This window comes from Canis lupus, chromosome 7, assembly GCF_048164855.1.
Source record: "Canis lupus baileyi chromosome 7, mCanLup2.hap1, whole genome shotgun sequence".
NCBI lineage: Eukaryota > Metazoa > Chordata > Mammalia > Carnivora > Canidae > Canis > Canis lupus.
This window is the reverse complement of record NC_132844.1, coordinates 65,370,307-65,386,197: the sequence shown is the minus strand read 5'-3', so window position 1 is coordinate 65,386,197 and position 15,891 is coordinate 65,370,307. Positions and strand designations below refer to the sequence as shown.

Genomic DNA, 15,891 nt, shown 5'->3' with positions numbered 1-15,891 from the left:
TCAACTCCCATAAAGTTTTACAATGTATGATTCATTTCAGAAATGAGACCTGATAATGCAGATTTACCACAATGAGAAGCCTGCCTTTAAAATGTGATTTAATGATGCCTATACTTATTCACTGACATCTTTATAAAACTGTTAGTGTGGAAATATATTTGTCTTTTCGAAAATAAGTCTTCCTTTTACAAGTATCACACAATACAAGAGCCATGTATTAAAAATGCAACAGAAAGAGTAGCAGTGGTCTAACTATGCTGAGACAACATTGCACTAAGCTCTGCCTTCTTCTAATTCTGGCTACACCACTAGGCATGGCGAACATCTCCTCCCTTCCAGCAACCTTCACTCATGCATGTGATTCCCCAGCTCAGAGTGCTACTATAACTAGAGGGCAGAGAAAGGCTCTCCAAGGTCACACGGATGCAATAATGCTGTAAATAAACAAGCTACTGATTATGATTTAATGCTGCTTTTCTTCCTACCTTAACTTGGTTTATGAGCAGATCTTGATGATTTAACCTTTCAGCCAATTAGAACAGAAGGTTTGATTGACAGCAAATGAATAAATAACATTTTAGTGCAGGAGATAGAATCATCCTCCCCTATTAATCAGTCCCTCTGCTCGTGTGCAGGTAACACGATATTTATCACGCCACTCTGTTACAGTCCCTTGGGGTGTCATTTCATGGCCTACCAGTAAAAACTTCACATTTACAGCAACTGCCCCTCTATTACTGTCGATAACATCTAATTGATATGTCAAACCTCCAAGGAATGCAGTAAATTGAAACGCTGCCTCCCCCAAAGAAAATAAACTGCAAACAGGTAAATCAGTACCTGCCTTCATATAATCACCCAGACGCTTCCTGTCCAAAAGCCTCCCACTGGGAACCCACTGCCACCCTCTTCACTTCGAGCTCAACACCCCACTGCACAGACACACAGGCCGAGACCACACTACCAGATTCCTGCCCACAGAATGTCAGGGAATCCTGAGCACAGCCCAAGACAAGCCGCTGCATTTAAATCATTTTGCCAGTGAAAGCCCAGCTAGGCTGTGGGCGCCACAAGCATGATGAGGTGTGCAATTTGAAAGAGAGCAATAACAGCCCAATAACAACACTGCAGATTTCCCCCGAACACCAGGCAATGCTGTCAGAGATGTGATCTCATTTACCTTCCAAATATCTCTCCAGTGTGGGGAGGAGCTGGAATAATTATTTATTGTTCAGGGGAAGAAGTGAAACCCAGAGAAGTTAAGAGACTGGTCTAAGCACTTATCATGAATCGGATACATCTGACTCTGAAATATAAGATTGATCTTAAAAAACAGGGCTTATTGCCACTCAAATATAGCACTTAACAGTATCAATAAAAATGCTTAAAAATCACAGTGATGAAGAGAGAAAGGACTAAATTAGCATTGATAATTCAATCATTTTATTTACTTAACAAAAGAACCCTGAATTTAATAATGGACAAAATGAGATGCAGAATATAATCCCATGGAAGCACCATGAACTGAACAGGTTCTAGCTGAAGAACACATAACATGCATCTCTGTCTCTCAGAAATAGGAACACCCACATCTATCAGAAGTAAATTAGACATCCATATGAAATATTCACTTGTAACGAGATGGGTGACACACATGGAAACAGGGGTGTGGCCATATGTATTCTTTCTGGCATCTCATTCTCGCTCCCCCTACTGTTTTCTTTACCGATTCTGTACCTTTAAATATTTTTTTAAATAGATCTGATGTGGGGTAAACCAGCAGAAATGAAGTTATGATGCTGAGTTTGGGGAAATATTTGTGGATTATCACAATAAATAATTTAAAAAGAATTCTATTCAAAAGAATTCCAACAGCTGATCCCATTGAACGACAGTGAATAGCTGTTCTTCCAAACACGGGAAGTTACATTTCAGCTGAACCTTTTATTTTATTTCCTTTATTTTTGTTCTGTTCCTTTCTTTTTTTTCTTTTTTTTTAAATTGGCTACCCACTCCCAACATCTTCCCCAAATGTTCCCAATTTCTCATCTTGCTTTGGAATCCCTGTCTTGATCTTACTTCTTCTTACAGTCTTTTGGAGTGGCTGGGAGTTCTTTATAATTCTGAAGTATGGATAATTCAGTAGTAAGATTTATTTGAGTCTTATGGCCCCACACAACCTCTTTTTCTAATTCCTCTCATTCCTTCTCTTGGATTTATCTGTCTTCCTGGCTCAGCTGGCAAGCCCCTGGCCTTCTGAGCGATATTCCTAATGTTGGACATGGTCATGAGCATCCTTCTGGATGAGGGCCATCTCATAATGATGAGAAAGAAAAGGACTGTCAAAACCCAGTGTCCCTGCTTGGGTGAAGATGATCCTCAGGGCAAAACCAATGTTGGATGAAAAATATTTAAGAACCTTGCACAAAGGTTTTAGGGATTACTAGCCAAAGTACATACAATGCACAAAGAGTAGAAATAGAGAGGCTCTGTCTACTGGAAGGTCTGAACATGGGTAAAGAAGTACCATGAAAGAAAGGTACAAAGGTAACGAAAAATGTTTGTGAAAGAGTAAGAACTGCAGGAGAGAAAATGATCCATTACTGAGCTAAACACTAGTATGTAGCTAATCTAAGTAGAGAGCTTTCTTCCCATTTCTAATTTTCATGATTTATATGTTTAATCAGAGTTATCCAAATATCACCCATTACAAACTTGCAGCTTAATATGGGGCTTGTTTCAGAGTGTGTCAGGTAGCACTCACATTACTTATAAGGCATGGTTGTTCAGAATGGAAGTGTAATTTCAAGGTAATAATGAAATGTAATGCAGCAATTCCATAATCTAATTAGGGTAAACCCGTAACTATGGCTCAGAAAGTCACGTTTAGTTGAAGGTAAGTAAATTCTGATGGAATTCTTGCTGGTAGACGGTAGGTGGGCAATTGCTTAATGAGCTCCTGATAAGATAGAGACCTATAGTCACCATGGACAGGAAGATATGAAGGGATATGCTTTCCTTGTGGGTGCTCTCCAGAGCAGCCTAGTGCATTTGTCTCTACATGCTTGGTCCACTTACCCACATCTATGCCTCTGGAGCCTCAAAGCCATCCATCCCTTCATTTCCCACAACACCATGGCCAAAAGGAACAAGAACAAATAAGTTAAGGAAGTTTCCACCACTTGCCCAATGATGTGTCCTAGATATCCATTTAAATCCGGTCACCAGCAGTCAAATTCAGAGGTCATGGGAAGAGGCAGGATGCTCAGGGTGCAAGAGGAAACTAATCTAGCAAAACTGGTGAAGGTCAACGATCTCTAGAGTTGGCAAGATCTAGGAGAACAGAGACATTCTCTGGCTGTGAAGTTGTCAATGTCCTCCTAGGAACCCATTCCTTCAGTGACTCAAAAATATTAATATATGCCAGGCATTATATGGGCATTGGGAATGTAAATATAAACAAAGGAGACAGAGTCCCCCACTTTCCTGGAACTTAAAGCCTACTGCAAAGACAGAACTTAATAAGTAAATTACAGATAACAAAATCATAAATTGTGATAGGTGTTATCAAGGAGAAGAACACAGTACTAGGAGAGATACTAAAAGAGGAGGCCAACTCCATTTCGGCTGGAAATAGTCATTTAACCAGCTTGTCTCAAGGGTCATTTGAGCAGTCAGGCAAAGAGCAGAGAGTAGGGACTACCTAGGAGAGTACAGAGAAGTGTCAGAAGCAACTCTGGACTTCAAGGAGCTTATGACCTAGTCAGAGAGATCTAGTGATGTCTTTTTTTTTTTTTTTAAGATTTTATTTATTTATTTATTTATTTATTTATTTATTTATTTATTTATTTATTTATTTATTTATTTATGAAAGACAGAGAGAGAGAGAGAGAGAGGGAGAAAGAAAGAGGCAGAGACCTAGGCAGAGGGAGAAGCAGGCTCCATGCAGGGAGCCCGACACAGGACCCGATCCTGGGACCCCAGGATCATGCCCCGGGCCAAAGGCAGGCACCAAACTGATGAGCCACCCAGGGATCCCTGATGTCTTATTTTTGCATAGAGTTTTACCACTTACAGATTCCCTCCATGTACCCTGATTCATTTGAGGCAGGTCTGAGACACACACATAAAAAGAGACTAACAGGGGCAGCCCCGGTTAGCGCCGCCTGCAGCCCAGGGCGTGATCCTGGAGACCCTGGATTGAGTCCCATGTCAGGCTCCCTGCATGGAGCCTGCTTCTCCCTCTGCCTGTGTCTCTGCCTCTCATTTTCTCTCTGTGTCTCTATGAATAAATAATATCTTAAAAAAAAAAAGAGAGACTAACAGTACTTGTGCTTAATTGAAAGAGCACAGTCCCTTGGCAGGGTTGGAATATAAGGCTAAAGACCAGAGGCAGACTGGCTTCTTACTTCCCAGGGGTCCCGAATCCTAGGGCACACCCACCTGCTGTGCCCCAAGGTACTTGCCTATTTCCATCCCTGCCTGTTCCCTAACTTGCCCTCTGTGGGCCTCTCTGCTCCACCACAGGAATGTTAGTTGGGCTCATTCAGGTTCCTAGAAATAGGTCACCTCAGGTTTTAGAGAGGGGATGGGAGTATGAAGCCCTCTCTTTTGGAAAACTGTTAAGACACCAATCCCTACCTAGGCAGCTGGATTGCACAATTCAAAGTGTAGTGACTCTGGGAAACCACTGTCTTCTAGGTGAACGAGGCTATCACAATGGAGGAAGGTGAGCATTTGCCCTCCTACAGACATGGGGTGCAGAAAGTCAAAATGGCCCGCCAAGATGATGATAGGCACCCTAGAGACCCACTTCACCTGCCCCTCCTGCAACCACAAGATGTCTTATGAGGAGAAAATGGACTGTGCCTGGAACATCAGAGTCATCTCTTATACCATGTGCCCAGAGGAATCCCAGATGCCCCGTCACATATCTGTCAGAACCGGTGGATACGCCCAGCAATTGGATAGATGCCCATTAGGCAGCCCGTCAGTAACAATGAAGAGGACTCAACCCCTTGGCAAGCCAGCCTGCTGTGAACCCACCCCATCGTCCAGCCTTCTTTGTGTATGAAGTGGGGATGAGTGTGCTTGTGAGTGTGCGTGGCTGTGGGGGTGTACTTGGGGCCATGGCATGGAGTTAAGGCCGGGGGTGACAGGGCCCCAGGGGATTGAACTGCTTTGCTTGGCTCTGAAAGCTTTAACCTGCTGGCTCCTTTACCCTGGTGATCTGTCATCCTGGGTAAGGGCTCTCTGGAACTCTCTGGGCTCCTCAACCCCCTCACTGGCACTCAGCCCATTTGAACTGGACTGCCTGCCATTCTTCCCTGCCTTCCAAGGCCTGTGGCCTGAGATTTAAAGCCACAGTCCTACAGGCCCCTTGCCTGGGTCCTAGCGAAACAGCCCCTTGTTCATATTAAGTCACTTTTGTAGAAGACGATGGGACTGGTTTGCGGATCACTGTCAGTCATGAGCCCTTAGATATAAAGCAGCCATGACAAACAAAACAAAGCAAGATGCAGCAACAGGCAAGTACCTGGAAGCCTTCACAGATTTTTTTTTAATTTTTTTAAACTTTTATTTATTTATGATAGGCACACAGTGAGAGAGAGAGAGAGGCAGAGACACAGGCAGAGGGAGAAGCAGGCTCCATGCACCGGGAGCCCGACGTGGGATTCGATCCTGGGTCTCCAGGACCGCGCCCTGGGCCAAAGGCAGGCGCCAAACCGCTGCGCCACCCAGGGATCCCGCCTTCACAGATTTTGAGAGAGTGTGAGCCCTTGCTTATGTTACTACCCTGAGAAAGGAGAGTCAGTAAATGGGGACTGCGTGGCACAGGGCCACCAGCAAGATGGTGGGAGTTCCCAGGGATCTAGAAGTGTGGGTTGGCCATGACCAGGATGGGTCTGGCTGGGCAGCTCCAACAGGCCCAAGGACAACACAACAGAAGAGTGTAAGAGAAGAAAGGTTAAGAATCTAGGGGTGATGCCAAGATTTTTGACTTGGGATAAACAAGTATTAAAACTCTCAAAAGCTGAACTGTGGGCCGGAGCACAACGAAATATCATGGCACTTGCTCAGGTCTGAGGGCACATGTGTATACACGCGCACGCGTACACACACACACAGCCACCGAGTTACCTCCCCCAACATAAGAGGCTTCTAAAGCCGTTTGCAGTGCCATGGGGATCCAATTAACCATAGCATCTCACAAACATTAAAACACTAGTTAGACATGAAAAACACTGCTGTGGCCCATCAAAGGCAAGCTACAGCTGATAGAGCAGCTCTGAATAAAACAAAGACCTCAAGACGGCAGGGTTGCTTTGGAAGCAATCAACTTTATAACCACAATTTGACCCAGGATTTTATAGCTGAGACAAGCAGAGGTTTGGGCAGCGTGAGGCTTACTACCTAACACGTGTGTCTTTGAGTGGCTTTCTTAGCCACCCTATACCTCAAGTCCCCCGGAGCAAAGTCACTTAACAGGGAAACCGAATGCTGTATTGCAAGGAGATGTGGAACACGTTCTGGAGAGGTGGGTCACATACTGCCTTTCTTCAAGTTTTCCAACAATGCTGAGATTCTGCTTTCTCTCCAGATGAGACCACTTTTGGGGTCTGTGCTTTGAAGTCCTGGCTGGAGACATTAGTGCTGCCACTTACTGTTGTTTTAAGGACACCTATTTATTATGTAGTTCCTAGCTTCTAGTCTTTCACCTCCTGCCTTCAAATTCCTCAGACTTCTAATCCAGGGATTCTCAAAGGACTAAACAATGAGCCTCTCAAAAACAGCTGGAAAATAAAGAGCCTCACTGTGAGGCCTGGCGAGGCGTGGCAGGATGCTCCAGAGCCCTAGGCACAGTCACTGGTGACTGAGCAGCCAGGGCTGCTCTGATGAGGCAGGAGGAAGGAAAGGGATCAACAGTGTGAGGTGGACAAGAGAGCAGGACTGGATGGCCACAGTGGCAGCCAGAGTTAGCTGGCTGAGGAATCGGTTCAAGAGTGCTTCAGAAGAGACCACAGAGGCCTCTGCCAAAGGTCACGAGCCCCCCTCTATGAAGAAAACGAGGGACCACTTTCCCCTGTGCTTGCAGCTCCTCCTGCTGATGAAGGAGAGCAGCCTCAGAGTGTCCTGCTCTTCCAGGGAGAGCGTAATGGAGAAGGCTGGTGGTCCTTTCATGCTGAGAACCCAGGCACCTGGAGACTGATCAGTGGTCACACCTGAGAACAGTGGTTCTGTTGCAGTTTGGCACTTCTGGAACAGTATATGTGTGGTACTGTGCTAAGAAGAAGCACTTCTGCCTCTGACTATTGGGCCTGTGGCTGTCCAGCTTCCTGACTGCTGGCCCCAATTCTGTCCCGGGGCACCAGAAGCACAGAGTTACAGAGTTTGTCCTCCCCTCCCAAGAGCCCCCACCCGTCAGCTTCTCACCTGGAATATTGCTTTGGTTCTAGTGTAGACTCTCATTAACTCTCATCCCTAACTGCTGTTTCCTGCTTTTCCATCTCCAGTCTCTCTCACTGCTAGCTCATTCTAGATCCTGTTGTAAGCACAACCTACACAAATAAGGCACACCTTTAGCAGTCCTGTCTTCTACCTGAGGAGAGAATAAGGTAAACTGGCCAGCATGGTATCCAGGGACTTCCACACATGGTCTGGTCCCAGTTTGTCCCTCCAGCCTTCTCTCCAGCTCGCTACCTATTGACACACTATACTTCAGGGGCAGCCCAGAACACACTGTTGGACAAACCCTCTTTACCCCTGAACCAAGAATGGCCAGTGCCTGGACCTCCCAGCCCACTCTTCAGTCATGCCAAACCATACCTAGTTACCTGAATGCACCAAGGTATTGCACATCTTGTGTCTTTGCATGCCTTTTGCCTCATATGTGCCTCCAAATCCCCTTCCTTATCCCAGATGGTGCCGCAGCCAGCATCCACTTATCTTTCAAGATTCAATCTAAATGCTACTTCCACCAAGAGACCTTTCTCAACCCTTCTAAGGTCACTCCCTCCACTGTGTCCCCACTGTACTCAACAGATACTTCTATGGTGGCATCTGGAATACTTTACTGCATATATATATGTCTCTGGACCAAAACTGAGCACCAATAAGTTTAGGGACTTAAAAAAAAAGTGGCACAGGATAGATGCTCATCAAATATGTGTTGAAGATATGACTAAAAAATGTTAGTGCCAGCCTCTGGAGGCCACAGAATTAGTCTCTTTTCTACATGATAAATCTGCATACATTTTAGATTATTATCAGGGGCACCTTGCTGGCTCAGTCAGTGAAGCATGCGACTCTTGATCTGAGAGTCAGGAGTTCAAGCCCCATGTTGGGCATAAAGTTTACTAAAAAAAAAAAAAAAAATCATTATCATGACATCATAACTCCCTAAGTCTTGTCTTAACTGGGTCCTGTTTTATCCCTGGCTCCTTCAGTTCACAGCACTACCCACCCCGGGCCCTAGCCCCATCTTCATGAATCAGCTTCCCAAACTCTCATCACCTGGTTATTTTCAATGTACTTCCTCAAGCATAGACATGTGTCCTGACCAACACAGAGCACAATAGGAAGGTCACATGGGCATCTGGACACTCTGCACCCGGTGTAGATTAAGACTGCCCAAAATTTATAGCAGCTTTATCCTACCATTAGCTCATATTGAGTTCGTGGCCAAATAAAAACCACAGCTTTTTCACATAAACATTTCTCAAGCTTGACTGCCCCCATACTGTACTTGGGACAATTGATTTTCTGAACCTCAATGGAGGGCATCACATTTACTCCCATTAAATCCCATCCTGTTGGTTTGGTCCCACTTTTTTTTGGTCCCACTTTAGAGGCTAGGGAGGTCATTTTGAATCTCATGTCTGCCTTTTGTCTTCTGTCAGGGCATTGATAAAAACAGTGAAATGTTGAAACGCCCAGGACCGAGGACAAAGTCAAAAGGTATATACCAAGAGCTCTTTCCCTCCTCTCTGGTGTCTCCATGTTGGCTCCCAGCCTGTTCCATCAGCAGTATGTTCTCCACAGCCAACCATTCCCCACCATCCCTGCTGTCACCAACCTAGTCCAAGACCCTGTCATGTCTCTTTTGGGTTATAGCAACAGCCTCCTTACTTGTCTCTCAGTTCCTTATTTATCTTCCTCCAATTCACTCCCCACACAGTCACCAAAGTGATCTTTAGAAAGCGGAAATCAGTTCATAGTACTCCCTTGCCTAAGACCCTAAATAACGCCCCACTGCTCTTAGGCTGAAACTCATACTCCTGCCCAACACCTGAAGGTCACATATGATCTGAGAGGTACTGGCCAGTCCATCCCATCTTGCGCTGTCTGGCCTCTTTCTCAGGCTTCAGCAGCACCAGCTACCTTTCTGTTTTGCATACACACCAAGTTCATTTCTCCTTCATAGCCTTAAATTTTCTTGAAACTCTCTTTCCCTAAGCCTTTTGTAAGGCCTGCTTCTATAATACTTAGCTCGAATGTCACTTTGTCAGAGAGGCCTTTCTGAGCTCAAGAGGCTGCTTTTTGTCTACCACAGTCCCATCACTACCTATATACTCTCCTGTTTGATTTTCTTCACAGCATTTATCAGTAGTTGAAAGTTTATTTATCTGTTATGGCTTGTCTCCCCCCCACACCCCACAAAGATGTAAGCTTGATGAAAGTAGGTACCTCATCTGCCTTGTTCAGTGCCTAGCACTTGGTGGGTGCTCGTTTATTTGTTAAGGGGATGAAAAATAGTGAAAATTATGGAATCAGGAGAAATAAAGTATATTTGCTATGATTTCCTTTGTATGAATAAAAATGGTTCTTGGTTCCATTCTTACCACTGTTATTATCAATTCTGCTTTGTTATCAATATTTTATGATGCCATCAAAGAATCAAATAGAATTACCAGTATGGAGTTAGGTCACACAATAATTGGTAGTAAAAAGGCATTATGTGGGATAACACAGACATGCTACTTAAAAACCAGGCACTCTGAGAGACCTCTATGATGCTAGTGCAGAATTAACATGTCACATGGAACTCTGTGGTTATAGAACTAGATTGCTTTCCCATCAAAAGAGCTATTTATGAGGGCTGTTGCTCAATCAGGTCAAATTCATGTAAATGTCTCCAATCCCTGCATTTATATATACTTATTCTAGTGTAACATTAGGGGCAAGGATCATTCTGATTTCAAATTTTGAGTTTTATTGACTTAAAACCCCTTACAATGGCAGTATAAGGCTCTATAGTAGGGACTCCTACTGTTGACCAAGTATCCAACACATTATGTGGGCTATGAACGGGACTGGAATAGTTCATCAAAAGCCTGGCAGCTCATCCACCAGAATGCCATTAAGCCAACCCTCCTGAAGCCTACACTGGCTCTCAGTGGTCTGCTGTGGCCTAGCCACATGTGAGGAAAATAGGGCCATTTTTCACTATGTCAGGAAGGCTCTCCTTTCACCCCAAAGCCTCAGAATGAGATCTCTGGATTTGCAATTGTAGATTAAAAATGCATTAGGGGTGCTTGGGTGGCTCAGTTGGTTAAGTGTCCAACTCTTGATTTCAGCTCAGGTCATATCTCAGGGCCTGAGATTGAACTCCATGTCCGGCTCTGCGCTGGGTGTGAGGCCTGCTTAAGATTCTCTTTCCCTTTCCCTTTCCCTTTCCCTCTGCTCCTTCCTCCTTTCTTCCCCTTCTCTAAAAAAGTATTAGAGCAGTAATCCCTGGTCCAGCCACACAGCTCTGGAGAGAGCCATAAGTGGCAAAAGGAAGAGGTGGGGTGGGAGCAGGAAACAGGAGAGAAGGGAAGAGTGAATCTCTTACCCATACCTCTCCTCTTCCTTCTCAAAGGAACTGCAAGGAAAAGGCAGAGAGAAGTTATGCTTCCTTGCTTCTGTGAGTCAAAGTTGCAGGGGGTCTGGAATCTGGAATTGGCTGTAACAGGGCAACATCCGGGCCTTCCCACTGCACAGAACTGTCCCTAGTCCTTTGTGGACTGGCCTGGGAATGCCCACTGATTTTATTTTGTTTAAAAAATAACAGCTGTTGTGTGACATAATTCACATACCATAAAATTCACTTTTAAAGTGTATAATTCACTAGTTTTTAGTGATATTCACAGTGTTGTGCAACCATCACCACAATCCATTTTAGAACAGTTTCATCTCGCTCAAAAGAAATCTATTACCCTTTAGTAGTCATTCCGCATTCTTCCCAACACCGTTGGCCTCTGGGAACCAGTGGCGTACTTTCTATTTCTATGGATTTACCTATTCTGGACATTGCATGTACATGGATCATACAATACATGGCTCCTTTCACACAGCAAAATGTTTTCAAAGTTCACCAAAGTTGTAGCATGTATCAGTACTTCGTTCCTTTATTTATGACCAAATAGCACTGTGGATATACCACATTTTGTTTATCCATTTATTCATCCATTGACAGACTTTTGAAATGTTTCCAATTTGGGGCCCTTATGACTAATACTGCTGTGAATAGACACTCATGTACAAGTTTTTGTGTGGACGTAGGTTTTCGTTTCTCTTATATGCCTAGAAGTGGAGTCTCTGGGTCCCACAGTTCCTTTCTAATGACTATGTTATCCATGAACTCCTCAAGTTCTAGCTGTGACTTTTAAGTCCTAGATCAGGAGATGGATGATCTAGATCCTGCAGGCACACCAATACGTACTGAGCTTCTATCAAATGGCAGGAGTGTGGTAGTGAACAAACCAGCTTGGAACAAACTGCCTTCCTTACAGAGAAGAGGTAGGCAAGTAAAATGCTTTCTTCTGAACTCTTTAAGTGGCTTCATCACTTAACCAGGCCTGAAATCCTCCCCTCCCTTGCTAAGTCTGTGAGTCCAGTTTCAGGACTGATCAAGGAAGGGCAGCTCCCACATTTAGCTTGAGTTGGGGATCTGGCTATTCCAGGTTTAGTCTGGAGAGGTTGGGTTGGGCTTCATAAAGCAGATGACACTGAGCTGGGCATAAAGGATGACCTAGAATTCACCAGAGAAGGTGGAGGGGGTGGGGATGGACACTAAAGACTAGCACTCGAGGTGGTATTAAGAACACGTGGATATTTCACGAAGATGAGAAAGTACAGATTGTCTCCAGAGAAGGAGTAGTAGCCCACAACACTGAATGCAGGCAGCATATACAGAAGCAAGAAGAGATGAGGTGGCTATGATGTTTGGGGGCTGACTGTAAGATCTTGCATGTCAGGCAGAGACATGTGGATTATGGACAAGTGGTTATATGAGAACTGTGTTTTATAATGGCAACTGTAGAGGCAGAATGGAAGAAAGACAAGAGGTGGAGGGAGAGGCCGCAGAGACCAGCTGAGAGTTGGTGAGAAGGCAGAAGCAAACAGAATTGAACCAGACAATGAAGAGAAATGGGTTGAGTATTCTTAGATGTTTCTAGGTTAGGGGGATGTAGAAAAGGGCATTAGCTTGTATGTGGCAGTAAGGGAAGGAGGAGGGTTGGATGAATGGACTCTGAGGGGCCCTTGTTAGTAGAAGACACTGGGTCAGGGCTCCTGGGTGGCTCAATCAGTTATGTGTCTGCCTAATTTAGCTCAGGTCATGATCTTGGGGTCCTGGGATTGAGTCCTGAGTCAGACTTCCTGCTCTGTTTCTCCCCCTGCCCCTCCCTGCCCATCTCATGTGCTCACATGCATGCTCACTCTCAAATAAATAAATAAATAAATAATCTTAAAAAAAAAAAGACAACAACACTGTGGGTCACTGTGTGAGGCTGGTCATGGGGGTTTCCCCATTCCCTCTCTCGGAAAGTACCGAGCCCCACAGGCTGCCACCGTACCTTGCTGATGGAAGATGCTTTCGTGGGCAGGGTAAAATGAAGAACTCTAGCTCTCTTGGCTCATATCTACCAGAGTGCCTCAAGCCTGAAGGAAACCAATGAGATATTTTCTGTTACCACCTCTCTACACATACCAGCCTCTGAGAGACACAAATACACACAACTGGGGTTGGCATAGTTTCTGCTTCCTAACAGATTAGTGAGCCATCCGTCTGGCAGGTAAACTCCACCTCTCCCACTCTAACCTTTCTCCTTTCCTGAAGTTCTTTTTTCTTTAAAGACATTTTCTTATTGATAAGTTTGACATGTAACTTTCTGTAGGTTTAAGGTGTATAGTGTGCTACTTTGATACATTTATCTATGATGATTGCCACTGTAGCGATATTTATCACATTACATAATTATAGTATGATACTGTTGTCTATATTCACTGTATCGTATTGTGCATTAGAGCACTATGACTTAATTATTTCTTGTTACAAGTTTGTACCCTTAGGCACTATCAATCTTACCCACCAACCCACCCCTAGTAGCCACCATTTTACTTTGTTTTCTAATAGATTTGGCCTTTTTAGGTTCCACATATAAATGATAGTATTTCTCTTTCTCTGACTTATGCTGCTTAGCATAACGTGCTCTACGTCCACCCATGTGGTCACAGATGGCAGGATATCCACCTTTCCCAGGGCTGAGTAATATTCCATGGTGTAGATGTACTATATCATCTTTATCCATGGAATGCCTTAAGTTCTTCAGAAAGTCAGAGAAGCTCTCTTACTGAAATATGACATTTTTGTTTGGTAATAGGCTGAAAGTTTTACCTTCCAAGGGCTTCTGAGGGAGGCCAATGATGTAGAAAATCTGCTTTCCAGGGTTCAAGAAAGAGTTCAGTGAATTTTCAACCTCACCCAGGTAACAGGACAATGAGCATAAACACAGTACCAACCCCGTGTCTCATGTGCTGTGGGTGTTCAAATATTTGTTGAAAGAAGCCCCTTTTATACATTCCAATGATCAGAGATACATAAATAGCTTCAGCTGAAGTATTTGGAAGAAAGGCTAGGACCATCAGCACCAGTTCAACAGCAGACATGAAGGTGATCTTGCCTGTCCAGGCTGAGGAAAGTGCTAGAGGAGCAGGAATGAGGTAATACGTGCTCCACATGGAACAGAATCCTTGCCTAAGCTGAATCCTCTCAGCAGGAAAATAAGATGGATACTAGAGAAGGGCCCAGAAAAGTTTCCACCATATTCCCCAAGAAGCTGAAGATAAATAAAGATTCTTGGGATCCCTGGGTGGCACAGCGGTTTGGCGCCTGCCTTTGGCCCGGGGCGCGATCCTGGAGACCCGGGATCGAATCCCACGTCGGGCTCCCTGCATGGAGCCTGCTTCTCCCTCTGCCTATGTCTCTGCCTCTCTGTCTCTCTGTGTGTGACTATCATGAATAAATAAATAAAATCTTAAAAAAAAAAAAAAGATTCTTAAACAGAAAGAGGTAAAAGATACAAGAGAGATGTAGTGTAGTATAAAGCTCTTCCCAGAAGTTTCTTGGCTGTCATTGGACTTGGAGCTGCAGTTCATTTAATGAAGCCTTTTTAAAATGAGTCTCTCTGGAGCACAGATTGGTATCACATAAAGAGGTCAGGCTTCTTCCTGCCCACTCCAGCAAGCTCTTCCCAGGGGATGCTTGGCTTATCCTGGGGAACCATTCCCTTCCTGAATACACCCACTGAGGTCCAATGAGGTTCTTAATTCAACATTTAGGCAGGGTGGTCACACCTCCTTGGATGGGAGACCTCTTCTCTCCAGACCTGTAGGAGGGCTCAAGTTTTTGATCTTCAAGACGAGAGCAAGAACTTGGTTTGGATTAGTTTATACCTCACTTTCTGTTCTTCCCTAGTGATAACCTTTATCTAATTCACTGTAAGTCTGAAAAATCCCTGTTAGCATTCCATTAGAAAAAATTGTCCCCAAAATATAACCACTCATTCACTCAAAAGTTCATTCACTTGCTCATGAACCATTTCTAGGCTACCATATGTCAGCCTTTGTGCTGAGTTATGATGATTCAAAAATAGGTAAGACATAGTCCCTGACCCTTGGGTAATCAGACAAATCTATAAATATATCAGAGACAGTCTTTGCAGCACATAGTTAATGGCTATAACCATTATAGTCTCCACACCAGCAGTGGGTACTCCGAGAAGAGCACAACACCCCCTCAACCCCATTCTGTGATATCCAGCACAGGGCTGGACAGAGAACAAGGGCTCGATTAAAAGTGCTCCAAGGACAGTTTAAACACAGCTACTTTGCTATTAATGTGGCTTCACTGTGCCTGCCAAAACCTTTCACTTCTTACCTTTTGGCAGATAGAGCCTAATACCAAGCAACAGCCCTGCTACTAGATGACAGCAGAGTACGCTCTGAGGGTGGATGACCTTTCTATTCATTTAAACAACTCAACCTTTCTCAACCAGAACAGTCATCTACCTCCACTTGTGAACCTGAATTCGGCTGCCACATTTGCATGCATAATGTATTGAAAAGCCTTCTTTATAATGTTTACTTCTATGTTTCTTCTAAATGAAATCACTGAAGGGCAAATTTGATTTTCAAATCAGTTTTAAAACATCTGCCTTCTAAAAAAGTGAGAGTAAAGAGATAAGGCTTTTAGATTACAGGCAAGAGCTAATTATTTTAACTGATACCATTGTGTCCAGGCTAAAAATACAAATGTTAAAACATTCTGAATGCATTCCCACCATCTAATGGATGTTAATATTTCATTAGCAAAAGGCTTCTCGTCATGAGTTATGTACTTAGTGATTGTAGAAGGAAAAGACTAACTTCCTGACCCTTCTTTCAACACGAACTCATCTAACCTCATGCACCTTTGTTTGTTGTTCTATGTGACTACATTTCTTTCAAATATAACTATATCTCATGGCTTCATTTTCAGGAAGTTCAAGGTATTTAATATATTGCAGGGTTTTTTATGTATTTTTTTTTCACTTCCCGACAAGAATATTTGAGGTTGCAAGCTTATCT

The 15,891-nt window shown here is 44.0% G+C and overlaps 1 protein-coding gene and 1 pseudogene across 9 annotated transcripts in view; one reads left to right on the top strand and one right to left on the bottom strand.

The window, feature by feature from the left end:
- Positions 1–15,891, bottom strand: part of BTBD9 (BTB domain containing 9) — a 410,681-nt gene that overhangs the window by 41,038 nt on the left and 353,752 nt on the right. For 2 of the 9 annotated variants that reach the window (XR_012034324.1, XR_012034323.1), the window contains exon 11: positions 12,840–12,924. The exons of the other annotated variants lie outside the window; for them this stretch is intronic. The gene's annotated coding sequence lies outside the window, so the exon portion shown is untranslated. The remainder of the gene's footprint in view (positions 1–12,839; positions 12,925–15,891) is intronic. 9 annotated transcript variants of the gene reach the window in all.
- On the top strand, positions 4,710–5,230 carry LOC140636348 (transcription elongation factor 1 homolog; annotated as a pseudogene).